The sequence below is a fragment of the Athene cunicularia genome (genome assembly GCF_003259725.1).
Source record: "Athene cunicularia isolate RWA chromosome 7 unlocalized genomic scaffold, athCun1 chr7_part1, whole genome shotgun sequence".
In the NCBI taxonomy this organism is placed as follows: Eukaryota; Metazoa; Chordata; class Aves; order Strigiformes; family Strigidae; genus Athene; species Athene cunicularia.
This window is the reverse complement of record NW_020799107.1, coordinates 22,835,505-22,856,974: the sequence shown is the minus strand read 5'-3', so window position 1 is coordinate 22,856,974 and position 21,470 is coordinate 22,835,505. Positions and strand designations below refer to the sequence as shown.

Sequence of the window (21,470 nt, the reverse complement as noted above, 5' to 3'; positions counted from 1 at the left end):
CTGTGAATGTTAATTTAAACAACATAACACAAGACAATGACAAAACTAGAAAAGGTTTCCCTACTCTGATTTCTGACACTTCCTTCTTTCTTTTTCTTCTCATAATTCTAGCTCCCACATGAATACCTGCCCATGCAAATCTGGGATACTTTTTGCTTGTTTTCATCAGGGACTGGAAAATTATCCTGTGGTCAAAAAAACAATAATATCAGAAGAAAACTGAAGTGAATATCTAAACATACATAAAACAAATATGGACACTGGGTGTCTCTTAGGCACATTGATAATGAAAATAATGGTAGTTACAATAGAACTAACAGTTGCATTCAAGCCAGACATAAGACCATCTCACTCACACCCAATCTTTTTCCAAGTGTTTGTCATAATACAGTATTGAAATATGAGTGGGAGCAGAAACACATGGGCATGCAGATGGAGGAACTTGATTACAAGAACATGAGCGGCCAAGGAGGAACTGGGCACCCAGCACAAGTGTTGAAACCCTTCAGCCATTAGAAACCCTCACTCTGACATAGTCTGTCATGTTCTTCCTCATCCATGGGATTTCCACAGGATTCTGCTCCTCCCGGGAAGAATTTAAATTCAGTTTAGACATCTTTTTTACATCTCAGAAAGAAGGTAGGTCAATTCCAGACACACAGTTCCTTCCAAGAGATGACTAGGTGTTACTCCCTGTATCACAGCTGAATTTGGCCAGAGGGCCTGATTTACAAAGGAGATTTTATTTTTTTATCTCCTTCCTTCCCTTAAACCACTTTTACGTGATGTCTTGCATAGAGAAGGAGGGGATGTTTTCTGTGAACTCTGCTGCTGAAGTTGAGTTCATTAATATCAAAGAAAAAATAAATTTAGATGAATGGCAGAAACAGTGAAAATGCTGGAGGAAGGAAGAGAAACAGGATAAGAAGGGAAAATGCTTGGGAGGATCACTTAAAAGCTTTAAAATAAAGCTATTTGTTTAGTAGCAATGGAAACATCTGAAATGAGAAAGCAATTTGCAGACTATTTGGTCTCAAAGCTCTGGCATGATCAAACAACTATGCCTACAGAAGACAAAAAGATGAGGATCTTTTCATGCTGTTGATCCCCTTTTCCTGGTCTCCCACCTAACTGCAGAATTAGATATGAGGAACTCGCAATATAATGTTTTCCTACAAGTTTTTAAACAGCAGGCCCAAAACAGGCTACCGCTCAGTCTCAAACTCAGTGGGTCATGTTTTTCACACTTACCCAGCACTCCTGCAGATTTACAATTAAAGCTATGAAACAAAACAGCTCTCTCCAACCTTCTCAGCATATTGCTTTCATTGCATCTCAATGTTTTCCCCTTCTTCACTGCTTTTTTTTTCCCTTTTTTTCGACATCCATTATTGCCTCTACTGCAGGAACAAATCCAGGCCACCTCTACAATGGAAAGTCATCATTCTCAAAACAGGCAGCTGAATGCATCGCAGTCAGGAAAGAGTGTATTTTTTTCACATATGGACATCACGATACAGACAACAAGTAAGAGCCCAAAGTTAAGTTTACTCCAGAGACTCTGGTGGAATTAGTTACGGCCCCACTGGAATTGTAGCAGATTGTTGTTGAACACCAGGACATTGTTAGAACTAAGCAAAATGTGGTTAATTTGTGTTTAAGTGTCTTAACACTGAAAACAGTTCCTCTTTTCCTGGTTACAGCCGTACAATGATGAAGGTGTCTTGGATATTCACAGAATCATCTGGGTTAACCTACCACTGACAGTTCCAACTACACCATATCCCTAAGTGCTATGTCAGCCCAACTCTTAAACACCTCCAGGGATGGGGATTCCACCGCTTCTTAGGGCAGCCCATTCCAACGCCTGACAACCCGTTCTGAAAAGAAATGCTTCCTAATATCGAGTCTAAACCTTCCCTGGTGCAACCCGAGGTCATTACCTCTTGTACTATCACTCATCCCCAGCTCTCTGCAGCCTCCTTTCAGGCAGCTGTAGAGGGCGATGAGGTCTCCCCTCAGCCTCCTCTTCTCCAGACTAAACACCCCCAGTTCCCTCAGCCGCTCCCTGTACGACCTGTGCTCCAGACCCTGCACCAGCTCTGTTGCCCTTCTCTGGACACGCTCGAGTCATTCAATGTCCTTTTTGGAGTGAGGGGCCCAAAACTGAACCCAGGAATCGAGGTGCGGCCTCACCAGTGCCGAGTACAGGGGTCAGATCCCTTCCCTGTCCCTGCTGGCCACGCTATTGCTGACACAAGCCAGGATGCCATTGGCCTTCTTGGCCCCCTGGGCACACTGCTGGCTCCTCTTCAGCCGGCTGTCAGTCACCCCCCCAGGTCCCTCTCTGACTGGCAACTCTCCAGCCACTCCTCCCCAAGCCTGTAGCGCTGCTGGGGGTTGTTGTGGCCCAAGGGCAGCCCCCGGCATTTGCCCTTATTGAAACTCCTCCAGTTGGCCTCAACCCATGGCTCCAGCCTGTCCAGGTCTCTCTGCAGAGCCTCCCTACCCTCGAGCAGATCAACACTCCCACCCAACTGGGTGTCATCTGCAAACTGACTGAGGGTGCACTTGATCTCCTCGTCTAGATCATCAGTAAAGATATTGAACAGGAGTGGCCCCAAAACCCAGCCCTGGGGGACACCACTTGTGACCGGCCACCAACTGGATTTAGCTCCGTTCACCACAACTCTTTGGGCCCAGCCATCCAGTGAGTTTTTACCCAGCAAAGCATATAACCATCCAAGCCATGAGCAGCCAGTTTTGCCAGGAGAATGCTGTGGGAAACAGTGTCAGAGGCCTTACCAATGTCAAGGCAGACAACATGCACAGCCTTTCCCTCATCCAATAAGCAGGTCACCCTGCTGTAGAAGGAGATCAGGTTTGTCAGGCAGGTCCTGCCTTTCATAAACCCATGCTGACTGGGCCTGATGATATTGCTACATCCTTTCCAAGAAGGTAACTACAGTTTCACCAGTAGTTGCCACTCTTTTCACGGCTGACAACTACTACCAGTTGACAGTACTTCCATGGTCTTTTTATGGGATCTTAGGGGTTTGTTTGGTTTTGGTTTGGTGGTTGGTTGGTTGGTTAGTTTGCATAGAGGGTTTTTTGCACAAAGTATTGTATGGTTGTAAATATTTCTGGAAACTGATTCTGATAATTCTTCTTTACTATTATTGACGACACACTTGAGAACAAGGCTTGGGCACCTGCCTCCTGTTTCACAGCTTTGAGGACACTGCATTTCAGCTTAGGATCTTCTTTGACTTTAGCCTAGCAGATATTCACACTGTGAAGTGGTCTGCATTTTAGTGAACCTGTGAACATATCAGAGGATGATGTGTACCAGGTAAAACAGGCTAGTTTCTATTCATCCAGCTTCATATATTTCCAAACCAGATTTTATATACAATTTCTGAACTTCAGCTTCATTGTAGGATTGCCCTGATAACACAAAGTATCTTTGACAACACTATACCATAGTCCTACAGATAGAGTAGGATCACATACTGTGAGGGGATAAGAAGAGGACTTAAAGCTGGTTTTCAAAGGGACAGCAGTTTTGGAAGAACTAAAGGTTTCATGGCTTCTTAAAATGGGAAAGGCCTTTAAGCTTTCTTTAATGATGTGACCAAAGAGCATTGTGTTGTCATTCTATTAAACCGGAAGAAGTTTATCCTAATAAAGTTGAGAATAAGAGAATGAAAAAGTAGAGAAGAAATACAAGAATTAGCTTAAAATTGTCTGTATGATACAGCAACATACACTTTAATACCATTTTATCAGAACATCAGATGTTTGATATCAGTCAAATGTGAAATACATAGACATAATTTTTGAATTAAAACACCTGCAGATATATATTTAATGTAATCTTAAAAAATATACTCTGAAAATAGTTTGAAGTAAAATAGATGGCTACATGCATCATTCTATCTTATTACAAAACATAATTGTTTTGGTCTCTATTGTTGCCACAAACCATTGCTATAAATAAAGTCAAATTCTGGCACAGTCAAAAAAAATAGAGAAGCTGCTTTATCAGATTTTTAGCAATTATCCATCACACAATATGCTGTTTCTAGCACCTCCTTATAGCTGTTATTTAGAAGACAGCAAAGGGTAAAAAATAGCATTTGAGTAATTGTATGGGGCTTTGCAAACAGAAAAGAAAAATTCTTTTTGGTCATTTGGTGATCAGCTAATGCCCTGAGGCATGAACACAGACTAACCCAATCTAGAAGGTAAAGCTAAAAATTTTATGGATGATCATAAAAGTTAGCTGGTGCTTTTTAAAAGTGCTGCTACACTGTTTGATTCTGACCTCCAGAATAATTTAAGTGCTTTGTGAAGAAATATTTCATTTCATTTGCTTGAAATTTACCCATGATTAGCTCCATGTGACCTCACATCCTTTAATTATGAAAGAGTGTAAAAAGTCTGGGACTGGCTGGGGTTTTTTATACACCCTTTAAATCTACAGTGTTTCGGTTAAAGCTATGCTTGTCTGTTTAATATTAGGAAATCCTAAACTTTGCAAAATGTCAAGATGAAGTTTATTTGCTATACATCAACATGACACATTTTCCAAAATCCTGCTTGTTTACATAATGATTATTAGTGCTAGACCTCAGGATCATAGAATCATAGAACAGTTTGAGCTGGAAGATCATCTAGTTCCAATCTCCCTGCCATGGGCAGGGACACCTTCCACCAGACCAATTTGCTCAAAGCCCCATCCAACCTGGCCTTGAACACTGACAGGGTGAGGGTATCCCCAGCTTCTCTGGTCAACCTGTTTCTATGTCTCACCACCCTCACAGTAAAGAATTTAGTTCTTCTATCTAATCTAAATCAACCCTCTTTTAGTTTAAAACAGTCACCCGTTGTCCTATTACTAAAATCCCTGATAAAGAGTCCTGCCCCATCTTTCCTGTGGGCCCCCTTTAAGTACTGGAAGGCCACTAGATCTCCCTGAAGCCTTCTCACCTCTAGGCTGGACAACCCCAACTCTCTCAGCCTGTCCTCACAGGGGAGGTGCTCCAGCCCCCTGATCATCTTTGTGGCCTCCTCTGGACCCAATCAAGCAGGTCCGTGTCCTTCTGATGCTGGGGGCCCCAGAGCTGAATGTAGTACTCCCGGTGGAGTCTCACGAGAGCGAAGTAGAGGGGGAGAATCACCTCCCTCGACTGGCTAGCCACACTTCTCTTGATGCAGCCCAGGACATGGTTGGCTTTCTGGGCTGCAAGCACACATTGGTGGCTCATAGTCAGTTTTTCTTTCACTATTACCCCCAAGTCCTTCTCCGCAGGGCTGCTCTCAATCCACTAATCACCCAGCCTGTATTTGTGCTTGGGATTGTCTCACCCATGTGCAGGACTTTACATTTGGCCTTGTTGAGTTTGATGAGCTTTGCACAAGCTCACTTCTCAAGCCTCTAAAGGTCCCTCTGGATGGCAGCCCTTCCTTCCAGTGTGCCGACTGAACCACACAGCTTGGTGTTGTTGGCAAACTTGCTGAGGTTGCAATTAATCATGTCACCAACAAAGACGTTAAAAATCACTGGTCCCAATAACGACCCCTGAGGAACACCACTTGTCACTGCTCTTCACTTGGACATTGAGCTGTTGACCACAACTCTTTGGGTGAGACCATCCAGCCAATTCCTTATCCACTGAGTGATCCTTCCATTAAATCCATGTCTCTCCAACTTAGAGACAAGGATGTCATGTGGGACAGTGTCAAATGCTTTGCACAAGTCCAGGTAGCTGATGTCAGTTGCTCTTCCCTTATCTACCAAGAGTGTAATCCCATCATAGAAGGCCACCAAATTAGTCAGACACAATTTGCTCTTAGTGAGGGCATGTTGGCTGTCACAAATCACCTCCTTATTTTCCCTGTGCTATAGCATAGTTTCCAGGAGGATCTGCTCCATGATGTTGGCAGGGAAAAAGGTGAGACTGACAGGTCTGTAGCCACCTGGGTCTTCCTTTTTTCCCCTCTTTAAAAATAGGGGTTAACTTTCCCATTTTCCAGTCAGCAGGAACTTCCCTGGTATGCCATGACTTCTCAAATATGATATAGTGTCTCCACCACTTCATCCACCATTTCCCTCAGGACCCACAGATGCATCTCATCAGATCCCATGGATGTGTGCAACTTCAGGCTTCTTAGATGGTCTTGAACCTGATCTTCTCCTACAGTGGGCAGTTCTTTACTCTCCCAGTCCCCACCTTTGCCTTCTGTGTCTTGAGCAGCGTGGCTTGGAGCCCTTGCCAGTGAAGACTGATGCAAAAACGTCATTGAGTACCTCAGCCTTCTCCACACCCCATGTGAACATTTATTTGATTTTTAGATGTTCTTCATCTTTGGAATCATTGTTTGAATTAAACTCTCATTGAGAGAGTCCCAGACGCATAGTGTTCATGGAAAGTCATGCACTGCTATATGAGATGGGCTTCAGGTTACCCTGAACGTAGATATATCTGGTTTAGATTTGCTGAACATTTGGGAGAAAAAAAACAACTGCAGGTTCTTGCTGGCATCCCAACACCAATCCCAGGTATACCATCCTTAGAAAACACCTGCTACAGTCTTGATAAACCTTAGTCCTGCCAAAACCAGATAAAATTGAAATCCCAATTTTTGAGTCTAAGGTTCATGATCTGCATAGGAAAAATATCAGCAAGAGCGTATTGCCTTCAAGATAAAGGAGATTTTGGTCCTTGTTTAGGGTTGGCATAGTCCCATGTACTAAAAGAATTTGGCTACTACTCATAATTTCATTCTAGTGATAGATGCACTTAATTTGAACTGGCAGCATATCAAGTCAATACAGAAAAAAGTTTCTGGAGGGAAAAAACACTAACCCCCCCCCCCTCCCCAACCAACTATACTGTTATATATGAATCGAAAGCAAACAGAAAAGGTGCTCAGTGTAGAGTTTGATAAGTAAAACTTAATGTCAGCAGTACCAGCATAGCATTCCATTCCTTCAAATTGTCATATTATAATTGCCTGTTCTGTTCTAGCTATCTGTCGTTATGCTTATATTCCAGGTTGCAGCACTGTAGCTTCAGATCATACAAGAGGTACATGCCTGAAGAAATACACCAGAAATAACATCTCCTTGATACTTTCTTGAAGTGCTCAAATAACAATTTTCAGTATTTTAAAAGAAAATGATAGAAGGAGTTGGGAAAAAATGAAGATAAACAACACTGAAGCCAAGAAGACAGTATATCAAAATATACGGACATTTCCCTAGGGTGTTGACACATATGTACCAAGATTTACCTGATTTTATATTGTTAACCCAGACAAACTGAAGTCAATGTGGAGCCTACCATTTTGTTCCCTTCACTGTTTTCAGCACTTAACTAAAGTTTCTAAGGATTTCTCAGATGGAACATGCTCATGCCTTCTACCTACCTTCTGTGACATCCAATTAAAGTGCAGTTGAGTGGAAATAGATTGAAACAGTTCTATAGTGCAATAGGATGAGAAGGAAACATCAGTTTCTGTGCAAAATGGGTTGCTACTTAATGACACATCAAAAGGTTTTCACAGAAATATAGTTGTAAGAATGAAAATGTGCCATTTACTGAAGACTAATAGTGTTCAGGGCTTTTTGAGTCCATTGAAAAAATTGGCTCTAGATATGCAGAAACATTTATTAGGTATTTTACCCAGTTGTGGAAGTTGAAGTTGTTGCCTTCCTATCAAGAGTTCTTCAGTATTAGGTAGATTTTCTTCCTTCTGAACTATATGTAGCAAGTCTGCTCACCAAGCCTAGAGGTTGCTTTGAGTTACACTGGTTGACAATAAGACAATAATGCCAGATGGGGGAGAAAGAGACATCAGAAAACTTGACATCTTCGTTATTCTTTATTTCCTAATACCCATTGAGAAGGACTCTAAGTATATAAAAGATATCACATGTGTATGAAGGAAAAGGACATACACAAAGGCTTCATCCTGAGACTCACAACCCCATTACAAAACCATGTCCATCTTGATAAGGAAGAATCTGACTCAGAAACCAGTTTTAGTTGCCTTGTGGAATTTAGTTAGGTATCTTAAACATCATCTGGCTATATCTATATAACTGTGGCCAGAAAAAGGAGCTGGGCTGATAATGGATCACAATATAATACGCTACAATCTGAAGTCTTAAAGATAGTTTGTTTTTTTTTTTTTTAAGAAAACTGCTGGCAATTAAAATTTTTATTATTTGACAGTCTATGGAAACATATTAAAAATGTTTATCAATAGTTTCCAGTGAAGCATAAACTTAAAATCCCAGTTATATGTCAACAGATAGCTTGAAGATGGAGGTGTTCGGGAACAAAAACATTTCATAGGCAAAATTATTATGTCAGCCTAGGTATCACCCTAATTATTATAAGTTATTAAACAGATATATTTATAATTCAATAACATCAAGTCTGTCAATTCACAGTCAAACACACTTCTAGTCCATTTGTTTTAACGGTGGTTTAAGGATTTCTCATGATCTGCTTGGCTTTTCTGTGGAAAGTAAAAAGCCTATTTGATCCTCCTCTTTTTCCAAGACCTCCAGTTTCCCTGGGGCAGGGCTTTGCAGGAAGTACAGAAACACCCTTGGTGGGAAGTGGTGGCCCTAATGGGTTGTAGGTAGAAATCTGTTTTCACCTTCTCTCAATTTAAACAACCTGCTTAATCTTGAGGATTCCTTACACAGTCCAGAAAACAGTCTGCCTTCCTTTCTCAAAGTTTTCTGATGACCATGACCTATAGAGTCAGGTCCAAGCCAAGCATATGTGTTTGTGTCCATCGCTCCAAGTGTCCACACACACAGAGTAATGAAAGCAAGGAAAAAAAAGCAGTATCTTACACTGAGGGAAAAGCAGAAGCTATTTTCTCAACTCCTGTGAAAGTCCTACATTATTTTGATTTTTAAGACCTGCTAAGAAATAATGTTGGGCATTTTTCTCAAGGACCAACCCAGAGAGGAGGCAGGTTTTAACAAAATCTATTAGCAGACAATAATTCACTCTATCTATCATATTGTACCATTCATTCATGCATCATCTAACAAGATGACATTTAATACAAAACAAGAATGATGAAGGTCGCAGGAATTTGCACAATTTATTATTAGTGTTAAGCCAGATTAGTTTAGCCAATGCTTGACTAAAAATTTGCCTAGGATGACTCTGAGTAAAAGGTTATTATTGAGTGGATTTTTTCCTCTCATACTTGATCTTACATTCCAAGAACTGAATCGACTCGAGGGAGTTCTCTGAATCTCACTGAAAAAGGGTTATTCAGGTCTCATGTCATGCTTCTGCCTCTGCTTTCATTCACTCTTTCAGATCCTTACAGTCACTCTCCCCTGTGGTCCATCTAAGGGTTATAAGGAGATGCAGCAGTAGTGTTATTCTGTTGGGAAACCCTGCCAGAGAAACACCCTTGAGAGATAAGATCTCTGGGGGCAAAAGAACACATGATATGCACAAGCAATGCCTTTTTCAAGAGTACTTAAACTGCAGGAATGAATGGCCCCTTTGAACACAAATCAGAAAAGATTCTACTTAATTATCAACCCATCTGATAGTTCCAAGATTTGCTGTTGAAGAGGCCAAACCATTTTAGTTCTTGTGGTCAAGACAAATATGAAGCTGTAACAAACCCCAGTCTATGTTGAAATTGGGTGCATGACAATCACTAACACACATCTAAATGCAGTAATTTTTCAATACTTTTCAGATATCCAGTCAGTTTATTTCCTCTAAGATTCATGCCACAGATTCTGGGTTTTTTTAAGCCCCTTTTCAAAATACCACTTCTGTGAACAATTCAGACACTGTTCTCATCCACTTTTAATGAAGTTGTCAGAGTTATATCAGGGTTAATTAAACCAGAGGCAAAAAACTACAGTGTGGCATGGACAGGATGTCTCATAAGCCTTGGATACGAGGATTAATAATATTCAAACCTAACAAGCACCTCTCATTCCCATAGTATTCCTGCACGCATTGGTTATTCTAGCTCCCTTCCCCCATTTTATGACAGAATTTGTCCATAAGGCTTGACAACAGTTCCTCCTTCATTTGGAATCATATAAACATCATTCATATCATTCAGTGTTTATTGCAGGGTTAAGATATACCTCTGGGTAACAAAGAAATTTAGACTGAGTTTCCATGGATTTGTCATGAACGAAGCTACAAGTAACGTCTTTGAAGAGGGGGAAAAAAAAGAAAAAAAAAAAAGAAGCCCTTCAGCCTGAGCAATTTTAAGTCCTAATGTGACATTCCTGACTATGAAAGTTAATGTTGTGAGAGCCCAAGAGAGAAACCTACAGAAGGGAAAACTCATCCATCACTACAGCTAAAGCTGGGAAGGACTTTTCTACTTTTTTTTTTTTTTTTTTTTTTTTTTTTTTTTTTTTTTTTTTCTAATCAGGACACAATACATTTCTTCCAACTGAAGTTGTTCAGACAGATAAGAAATAATTTTTTAACTGTCTGGTTTTTAGGTTTTCAGTTAAATCAGTCCCCTGATCTAGCTTTCTAGGTAATCATATCAATATTAGATTCAGCACAGAGAGTGTGAGAGGAACAAGTGATCAGGACACCTTTTGGTGACAGTTTGCCAGTTTCAAGTCAGCAGTTTCAGCCACTGTCAATCTGTGCTGCCATACACGTTGCTCTGCTCAAAGGAGGAGCACCAACACACAACAAGCACTCCCATAAGGCTTCTTGTGACCAGCAGACTTAGGAGTTATTCAGTTTTTATGGGACTTAATTTCAGTGTGGCCAAAATTCCTCAGAAGTAAAAATTTTCAATACAGTTTCAGGAGTGCCAGCCTCACACATTTCAGGAACAGCACATATCAGGTGGCAAGAGACATTCTCCTTGCTTAACTCTACAAAACTTCAGAAAAGCATTTAAAATTCACTATATGTTAATGTTAAAAACATTTTAAACCTTCCACTAAATGATCATACAAGGTACAATGCAAAAAATGTGCATTGAATGCAAAGGCCAAAGAGCTGCAGTGTGGAAACTACTGCTTTGAGTTTCAGTGGCAACATAAGCAAACCTTATGTAATTATCAGACTTCTGATTTCTTATTTTTTTTTAAACAGTTTGCCTGTTCTCAGAAATTATAGCAATGCCTAATACTAGGCTTTGACTGATACATCACAGCAAACTTTGATTTCTTCTAACTTTGCCAAACTTGAAGTCTTGGGCTGCAATTTCCCAACCTTTGTCTCTAGCTCAAGCAAAAAATACTGAGAAAGCTTCAGTGAAGACATTTCTGCAATTTCCAAGAACAAACAATATAAACAAAATATAAACAATATAAAGAGAGATGAGTTTTAATTAAAGTGATACAAAATTACCTGGCATTGATCCTTCAAGAAACTTTAGTGCCTCTGTGTTTTAGGGAGGGGACCAATATCTGGCAACTGCACTGAGTTGGCTTCAGCTGTCCACAGCTTCAACACAGAGACAGGGGTGTGGAGGCTCTCAGAATAAACAGAGAACATAGAGAGGTCAGGCATTTGGGAACCCTAATAGGCACCTCAGAAGTAATGGGTTTAAGATAAGGAAATTAAGCAGACAGGGCCTTGCTGCAGATGTGAAGCAGAGAGATATAATTCATAGTTCCCATCATAGTGTCAGGACTTGCCTCCTCTGTGCCTTACTTTGGCATATCTCTGGCTCCACAGGGAAGCCACAGAACTGTTGGGGAAGTGCAGTGGGAGTTAGTGATGCAGTAGGGAAGGGTGAGAAGAGCTGATGGTCCAGAAGCCATGGACCCCATGGCTTAGACAAGCTGCCACAGGCTCAGAGACAGCCTCTGTCACCCTTCTCTAATTTGTTCCGGAACAGTGTCCATGGCTCAGGAACCCTCTCATGCCCTGCTCATGGTTGTCATGACCTCATGGGTCATTAATAGTAAGTCCTTACTTTACCCGGCCATTTATGATCGAAATATATCATGACTTCAGAACACCTTAAGAGCCACTATTTCTACTACAGAGATGGCTTTTTGTGATTATTTTCCTTTGATAATGGTACCAGGGATTAGTCAGCTCCACTTTGCTAGGTTCAAGAGAAATCTGTCATCATCATTTTCAGCACCTATATGAGCTTGTGGTCCAAATTCAAAGAAACTTAAAGGAAATGTATTCATTTATTCCAGCAAATTTTGGATTAAACCATGAAATCAAGGCCACTCATGAAGCCAAACAAGGTGCATAACATAAACATGCTCCTTTGGTAGCCTGTGGACCTGGGTGACAGTATGTATGCAGAAATCATAGACACTAAAAAGGATGAACCAGAGCCATTTGTTTACTATAATGGGAAGTCTGGATGTTCTTCCACCACCTTCCCTAAAGGTCAGTGTATACTGAGGGGGTATCACAGCTTGTAGATTGCAAATAGTTACCTTTTTGGATGACATTTCCCCACCTGCACCCAATCTTATAGAAAGCAAAGCTTTTGCTTCAGGAAAAAAGCCAGTCCTCAGGTGCTAACAGACATCATTTAGCACAGATTACTGCAGCAGTTTCAGACAAGTTATCTGACCTTGCACAGAGGAGCACAACGAGCCCTCCCATAATCTCTTTCCTCAGCTTTACTACGTGGGCAGCAGCTGACAGCAGAACAGTGTTAATGTACTGATAGGAGAAGATGGAGGAAGGAATAAAGTCTTAAACTATCATAGTTACTTTTGCAGAAATGGTCTGACAATAGCTGTTCAGCATACTATTCACACAGACCGCAGCCTGGGTTGAGTATCAGAAGTTTGGGAAGTGACATGCCTTTCTGTATCAGTAAGGTACAAAAGGTGATTTCAGCATTGTCCAAACTGCTTTTACCCCAGTTTGGGAAGTCTCTCTGCTTGGATGTGCTTTAATAGAGTTCGTTCCCCCTGCTCCATTTCACAGAAGAAGAAATCAAGGATGTCATCCCTGAATACTACACTTCCATTCCTCCCTTCTCTCTCCATCAGCCATGAGCTAAAAAGTCCACTACAACTAAAATCAAACCTGCAAGAGAGTCTATGGAAGTTAATTCAAGACTCTCACTATTGCATTCCCATTTGTACTGCTTATAAAACCAAACTGACAAAAACCTAACTCTGCAAATTACCTCTCCCCCTTCTCCCAACATCTGTATCCTTTATTTTCCTGTCTTTCACCCAACTAAACAAGCAGGACGTCTCATACAAGTTCTGACACGAAAGCATGGCTTTCTGAGACAAGTCCTAGCCAGAAAACCAAATCTGACGCTATGAGTTTGAGTGATGTCTAGCAAATTTTGAATCCTATGGTGAATCTTCTAGACAAATAATTTAATTCCAACTTCTAATGTGTTGAATGGCCTTGTTCCTTTACTTCTTTTCCATAACTTTAGCTGTTCCTTTTAATTTTTTTCTGCAACAATGTTTTTCAATCAAAATATCCTTAATATAAGAAAAAAAAAAAAAAAAGAAAAAAGAAAAAAGATAATTCTTCCTGGGGCAAGATTCTCTTACCCTGTTCATGTTCTGCCTAGTATAAAGCAGATGGGATTATTCATTTTTCTTCAAACTTCAGAATTTATGACCTTCCTGGTGTATATACAGGTTTATTTGGATCTTAGCCATTAATAGCCATATGCAGCTATGATTTTGTTATGGTGCAAAGACCAATGGTACTGTAAAGTAAACAACGAATAAGGAAAAGTAGGGTGAAAGCATGGGCTTTAATGCAGACTCCCTTTTATGAAGATATCAGCCATAACAGCTAAACTGAGGAAGAAAGAAACAAGGACCAGAGAAAGCTTGGGCCATTTTTTACCCTGAGGTGTGGAGAAGCCAGGGCACAGTCTCAACTTGAATTAAAAGCTTGTTCCCAGGGAAGTCCTGGGCTGGTATTTCTGTGCCCTGCCTCTTACATATGTCTGGGAGCAAAGTCACTGTCTTCTCTCAAGGAAGAGTGCTGATAGCAGAAATAAGTCATAGTGATGGGTTTCAAATATTAGGTAGGATCAGGTGCAGAATCACTTTTTTGTCTACTAGAATGGCACACAGAAAACTTTTCAGATAGTTCATTCATACCTATTTTGCAATGGAAAGAAACATCCTTTCTGAACATGAAGATTTACAAGTGATGAGCAGGAAGGAGATTGTGAATCAGAGCTGCATACAAACCTGGGATACTGTTCTCTTCAAGAACGAATTACCAGGCTGGCTATTCCAGACCTCCTAAATCTCAGCTGAAATCACACCTTATCAGGGAAATAATAAGAACAATGGGAGAATTTAGGAGCTCTACCTTCCTTAAAACAAGACAAATAAGACAAAGTGTTACTAAACAAAACATTGAGTTTTGAAATGCTATTGTTTTTCGTCACTGTATTGAAAATGAATGAAGCTCATTGTCAAGGATAAGAGCATTCTCTGAGCCATATACATGTAACTATAATTTGTACTTCTACCTTTGGATAGTTTCATTATTTTTTATAATATCCTACCTGCCATTCAAATCTAAAACAAATAATGAATAATGTAAAATCAATTGCCTAGAAATAGGTTTACTTATAAAAATCCATTGAGTCAGGCTAACCTGGCTCTTTTTTTTTTTTTTCCTTCCTCATTCCTGTTCAGGAACTTTTTTAAATCTTGGGCTCCCAGACAATTTAAATCCAGCAACAAACTTACAGACTTCATTTGATCAAACAGACTGATGTGAATGATAAATTTTTCAGTTTGCTGAAACATCCAATCCTGACAAGTTTGAGATACTCTGAATGGTTTCAGGGGTATCTCTTGGGGCGAGATTGCTTTTTATAGCTTCTTAGCTATGAAAAAGCCATACTCAAAGCACGCTGAAGGATAATATGCAGCTCATGGATAAGTCTGCATAATGGCCTCTGTTAGCAGGCCACCCATTTTACCAGTGCCATAATAGCTCTGTTGATTATGGTTGTTGATTTTCATATTTAAATTCAGTAATACATCTTAATTACAATTATGATCACCTCTAGTGATGCAGAAGCTACACTTTACACTCTGATGAACTACAGGAACATTCACAAAATTGATCACATACAAGAAGAAAACAGTATTTCCTATAACGTTACCATAAACTTTTTCAAATACATTGTGACTTAGCATTGCTATTATGAATTTCTAAATAGTGTGACAACTGCATATCTTTGGTACTTCTCAGCCTGCAAACAGCAATCCGTTCCATTTAAGAGCATGTTCTCAGCTGTTTGGCATAAGCACCTTGCAACACAGGTCTTTCTTTCTTAAGATAACTTGCAGAGTTAACAATTGTAAGGTTTTTTCACTTCATTTTTGTTAATATATAAAATGTAGCAATTTACAACATTTCAAGTCTTTCAAAGACTAATGACTGATTTACAGGGAAACTAAAAACCGAGTCACTTTTCAAATTTCTCTTGTGCCTTTTTCACCCTTGCAGAAGTCAGACTGGATGAAACCTTCATCCATATGCATTGTGAAAACACTTTTGAGCCTAAAAACTGGTAGAGGGAAAAAGTGCAATACCACTAACTTCAAAGCAGCAAGCCTTTGAAACCCATCAAACGAAGAGAAATCATAAGGCTTTTTCATCAAGAACTGTAGACATGGTGGCAAGATACCCCATAAATATCTCCAGATTGATGCCTCTAACAATTAGTTTCTACACCAATGAACATCCAAGCAAAACAGAAATTTGATGGAAATGTTGGGGGCTTTAGTTTCTTTGTCTCTTCTAATCAGTATTTCAAATAGTTTCATTTTTGTCCCTTAAAAACACAATGTATTTTTAATCCTTCCCTGACTCCATAAGAATCCTATAGGACTATAGAACTCAGGCACATACACCTAGACCTCCACTCTAAACTGGACCATGGTGAGGTCCTCTCACAGTATCACCATGTTTTTAACAGAAGACTAAAAATATGAGAGAAGCAGCTTGCCCCTGATCAGTTCACTGTTCTGACTCAAAAAGCATTTGTGCACTTTTCTTACAGCATACCCTGGTTCTGCCCTCCTCAGGGACCAAAGACGAGAGGGAAGCAAACCACTACAGACAGCCTAAGGCTGTAGGCTATGACCCATAAACCCAGAACTCTGGCTTTGTGATGTGTAATTCCGCTTCCCAAAACAAAACAAATAAATAAACAACAAATAAGACTGAAATAGGATATTCCACCTACAGTGTTCTTTCTGTCATAACAATCTTTGTTGACACAGCAATGCCAGAGAACTCTGAAACTGCAGCACCTGGAAAACCATGAGCATGCTCTAACTCTAGCACCCCGACAGTTCTCATACGTTACCCAAAGTGGCACCACTCAAACCTTTGCCATCTGAGGTCACAGGGTGTTGAGGCATCACAAATACAATTCCCAAAGCCTATTGCTGTACGCAAGCAAAACAGCTTGATGCCAGCTTACAGCTGACACAGTTATCTCCTTTGTCTAAGTAAAAATGTAAGAATGCACCAAGTATAAAAGAATTGCCTGCATGGTTACCCTGGGCAAATCATGTATGTGATTCTATGTGCCTATACATGTGATATATGATAATATGGAAAGATGTTAACATGAGGTAAAAATAATCTTTTACATGATGGGCAATAAAAAACTTGTTTCCCCCATGGAAATCAGATCTGTTTAATACAAAAGAAAAGGTCAATCTTCCAATTTTCTTTTGAAAAAAGAAATAATAAACCAGAAGGTTTGGGGTGTTTCTGACCAGCCTTAAAAATTACTGGTTTTGTAAACTATTTCAGCTTCTAGAGATAAACATGCTATTTAGAACCCATTGTGTCTAAAGATTCTTTGCTAACCATATCATCCTGAACTCTGAGCTTTCAATTTCATATCCTTTGAATTAGTAGATCAATGCAAGGTACATCAGCACAAAAATTCCTTAAAGTACAGTAAAAACATTCAAAAGTTTAAGTCAATAGACTACACGACTTTTTTTTTTTCAGTGACTTGTACAAGATGTCTCATCAAGTGCCAAAAAGATTCTCTCACCTGGTTAAATTTAAATGAGAAGTTTTTCCTGTCTACAGAACAAATGAAAACTAAGTATCATTAATCTTTGATACTGTGGAGTCTACTGGTATTTATATCCTACCAAATTTGTGCTCTGTGAAGCTTCTGAAACCTCCCAGTGCATCATTTCATACCAAAAGTCAGGAACAAGTCACTTGCACCCCAAGAAAAACATTCACAGCCATTAAAATCGTGACATCTAGTTGAACGCTTTCTTGTCTAATTAGGTTCACAGATCAATAATAGAAATGCACACTTTATAATTTGGTACCAAAAAAAGACAAGATTGTCAGACATGCATGCACTTCAAGAACAGAAGAGAAGATATTGCTGTTTAAATTGAAGTTATACTGAATCGACTTAAATTTCCCTCTCAGCACTGTATCTATCTTCTTATTTGATGATGTACACAAATATGATTCCAAATGTTCTTCTCATACATTTCTAGCTCATCTGGAAATTAGAAACCAATTAAAACTAACAAGAACATTTGTATTTTCAACAGTTTTTCCGAGAAAGAGATCTGGATATATCTCTTGACAGCTGAACTGAACTCTATCCTGAAAATAATCTGATACTCAATATTCTAGTAGGGAGGAGGATTTTGTTGGTTTGTATTGCAGGATTTAAGGTTTAATCGAATAATACTCCTAAAACCCCACTCTAACACACTTAGCATACACACAAATGACTTGCATGGTTTCCCACCTCATTGTAACACAACACTGGCACTAATTAATATGTTAAATGGTAATTCCTACAGATTAAGCCAAGAATAGAATAGCCAAAGAGGAGTTGCTTGTGTGGGCCTACTGGCACTAGCCAGGATGGGATAAAAGTGTGAAACATAGTCCAGGTGAGAGGAACAGGATTTTCTTTTGTTCTTCATTAATCTTAACATCCCCATTTTATCCATGAAAGTTTGGTATCTATGATTCCAGTAGCATTTAAAAAATAAAACAAAAACCAAAAAGCCAACCAACAAACAAAGCCCACAAAAAACCTCTAAATTAGCACAAAAAATCTGTCTTTCTCCTATAGCCTCACTGCTCAGAACCACAGAGAAATCCCTGTTTCCTTTAAATAATCCAAGGATAAATTGGCTTGGAGGCTTCAGAACATTTGAAGTCACAGTGCCCATTCTTGAGATACTAAATAATGCAGTGTAAGAGGAGATTCTTCTGCACAGCAAGGTAAAAGAAGGAAAGACACTGAGCTGAAGGAGGCAATTAAGGTAGGGTTGCAAGGAGACCCTCGGGATGATTTCTGACTGTTTTCTATAGAGTCACACCTCTGACTTTTAAATGACTAAAGACAGAGGAATAGAAAGCTGTGCTTTCTGACTACCACTGATGCTCTCCTGGGGAGCAGCAAGCAGGCGCAGATTAAGGCTAAATAGAGCACTCTTTGGACAAAGGTATCTGACTGCAGATAAACTGCCAGACACACCTCTGCTGTTTGCAGTCTCTAGGGTGAGTATGACTAGCACAGGGTGTACAGCAATACACTTCAAGAGTGTCTGGTTGGCCACTGAGTGCAATGCTTTCCCTCACAGTGCTGGCACAAGGCTGAGGCACTTGCAAATACAAGTCCATGGGGGCAAGAGGTGCAGGAACACAACTGGTAGGAAAAGGCCAACAGCTGAAATGTTCTTGATCTGATCTCTTTCCTTTCCCAGGTCATAATATTCAGAGCCCTGGCAAGATATTCTCAGCATTGGGGAAGTCATAAACTACAAGGTGACCTGGCTTCCCCCGAGTATGCTTTATACATCTGACTGCGCTATCTTGGTACGTCTCCCATGAACTACCTATATAACAGCAATCCTCACATGCTGGGATGTCTTAGAGCTTCCTATTAAAGATACCCACTGGAAATGCCAGCACATCAGAAAATGTGACAAACTCTGAATCAGTTTTTATTTTGAGTTCAAGAGCACATTTCTATAGCACTGCCTAAAACACTAATTAAAAAGAGAAATACAGTAATGAGGCCAAGACAAACTATGTTTGGGAGGCCCAAATAAATCTATTGCCTCCTGGATTTTCACATGCACACAGGAGAGCAGGACTTTGGTTTAAGATCATTATTTCTGACAGAATCATTGTTCATGTAGAGGTGGGCTGAGGTATCACTGGGCCATAGGACCCAATTTGCATTCTGATTAGCTTGAATCACAAGTAGAAGTCCATGTCCCAGATGCATGGAGACAAGAGTTCAGGTTACATTTCCATGTCAGAGAAGCAAAGAAGGAGCAGTCGGTTTGCAAGCCAGTGTACCAAGGCTCAGAAATCCATCATGCAAATCGTCACAGAAAGCCTACTCAGCCTGCTCATCTTGTTTGTTAGCTTTAATATGGATCTAGAGAAACTCTTCAAGCTGTACAACTCAAACTATCCACTTGTTTCAAGGTAACAATTTACACTAATGATAGATTGCACAAAGGAGGTGCAGGAGCAGAGGGTGCTGGAAGTGAATACCTTTTTTTCTCCCAAATCATTCCCAAGAATTCTACAGCTCTGATTAAAACATCAGTTTCCGAAACACACAAGACCATACTGTGAGATCTGTATTATCTGATAATTACTAAAAAAAGACAGCTTTTGCTGCTAAGAAATAAACAGCTCAAGCCCAGCTTAACTTCACTTAGCTGTTGGAGCCCCAGGAAAGAATACTTCTCTAAGATTCCTTCGTAGTGGTGGATTCCAGACTGTTCTTTCATAAGGTAAGAGATTTTCTTGCAATACATTTGAAACAAATCAAGAAAAACAAAGCTATGTCCATAAAAAAGATGTTCACAATATGTGATCTGTGTTACTAACTAAAAATATTTAGGGATCCTACCTAGAAAAAAACCCAAACCAAAAAAAAAAAAACAACAAAACAAAACAAAACAAAAACCAAACCCAAATCACCAACAAAATAACCTTCCCCAAAGAATCCAAACAAACAAGAGAAAACCAAAACCAATTGGTCCACTGCTGCAGAATCAGTGAAGACAATTAATTTCCTCAGGTATTTTCTGACTCACATTCTCATACTGGCTTTGTGCTTCCACTGATTAAACAAAGTGCTTAAATAGTTTAAAACCTCAGGTTGATGACATGCATCTCAAACTTCATCACCAGAAGCTCAGAGAGGACAGTGAGTTGCATGATTTGTAGCCACCTTGACCTAAAGAATTCAGTTCATGAGACTGCCGCTGACAAAATCAGAAAGCAGACAGGTTCAGTTTTACATATTGGAGTTCTATTGTACTTGAACACAGTGCTTCTATGGGTATTCATCTCCCACCCTCAACAGTAGTTTATGCCTGACGCTAAAAGAAAGGCCAGAAACCAACAAGTTTTGTACATCAACCATCAATATATTCTCTTTTGTACATCACCACCAATGAAGGCTCTCTTCCACAGCTTCCATGCTGTCCCTCCTCCACATGTTGTATTAAATGCAGAACAATTCATACTCCTTTTAATTACATGCCTTGATTTTTATCATATGGTGCCAATATGAGTACCACTTAAGATGCAAATTCTGATAGATGGAAATAAAGCTCAAAACTTCACATTGGAGAACCTACAGAGGAGCTGATGCTTTCTGAAACCTGGTGCTCTCAAGTGAGGGACTACTCAATATAGGCTGAGTTCAGAACAAAGACACATTGTCCAGAAACAATTGGTTGTGAGAATAATATAATTCCCTGATTTATACTAGCTGAAGAACTATTCACATGAATAAAAGACTGAAAATTTGGGCAAGAAATGCAAAACACAAATGAAGGTATGTTTACATAGTTCTGGGGAAAGGGGATTCCAGCTTAGCTTATTTTCTTGTATTTAAAGATAAACGAGATTCTTGTAAAAGTGGCTTTCTACTAGTGTAAGAGCATTCCTATCTGTAAGCCACTAAATTAAAGAACTATAAGACAATAGTGCTTTAAAACCTGAAGTAAAACTACAAACTGACCAGCCACAGGATGCAAATATTCCAAAGGGTTATTTAACTGATCCTGTTTCCAATATGTTTTGTGACACTTGTGGGAATTGATCCTTTAAGACTTCTTAATTTCTAACGTATTTTCTAATTTCCACTCTGTTTGGTTCAGGGTAGGTATTTAATAACATGAAGAACAAACATAAGTGGGTCAACAGCTTCTGATGACAAAAGAGAAGACAGCAAGCTGGAGCTGAATTCACAAATCTTGGCTTTTTTTAAAGAAGTGTTTCCTCTTCTTTTTAATTTGAAGGATGTGCTTGAGTTTCCTCTGGGGAATAACCATTTGGAATAACCATTTGGGATAGTCTCAGAACTCTGGGCAGCCCCTGTGCTGGGCTCCTGCCTGCAAACAGCAGCTCTTCTGCTCACTGCTGTGCTCTCTCTCCTCCCCCCCCCCCCCCCCC

At 39.8% G+C, this 21,470-nt stretch overlaps 1 long non-coding RNA gene across 1 annotated transcript in view; it reads left to right on the top strand.

The window, feature by feature from the left end:
- Positions 1-18,875, top strand: part of LOC113482257 — a 65,562-nt gene extending 46,687 nt beyond the window's left edge. Inside the window, exon 3 of the long non-coding RNA XR_003398807.1 lies at positions 18,749-18,875. This is a non-coding gene — a long non-coding RNA (uncharacterized LOC113482257). The remainder of the gene's footprint in view (positions 1-18,748) is intronic.
- The last annotated feature ends 2,595 nt before the right edge of the window (positions 18,876-21,470 follow it).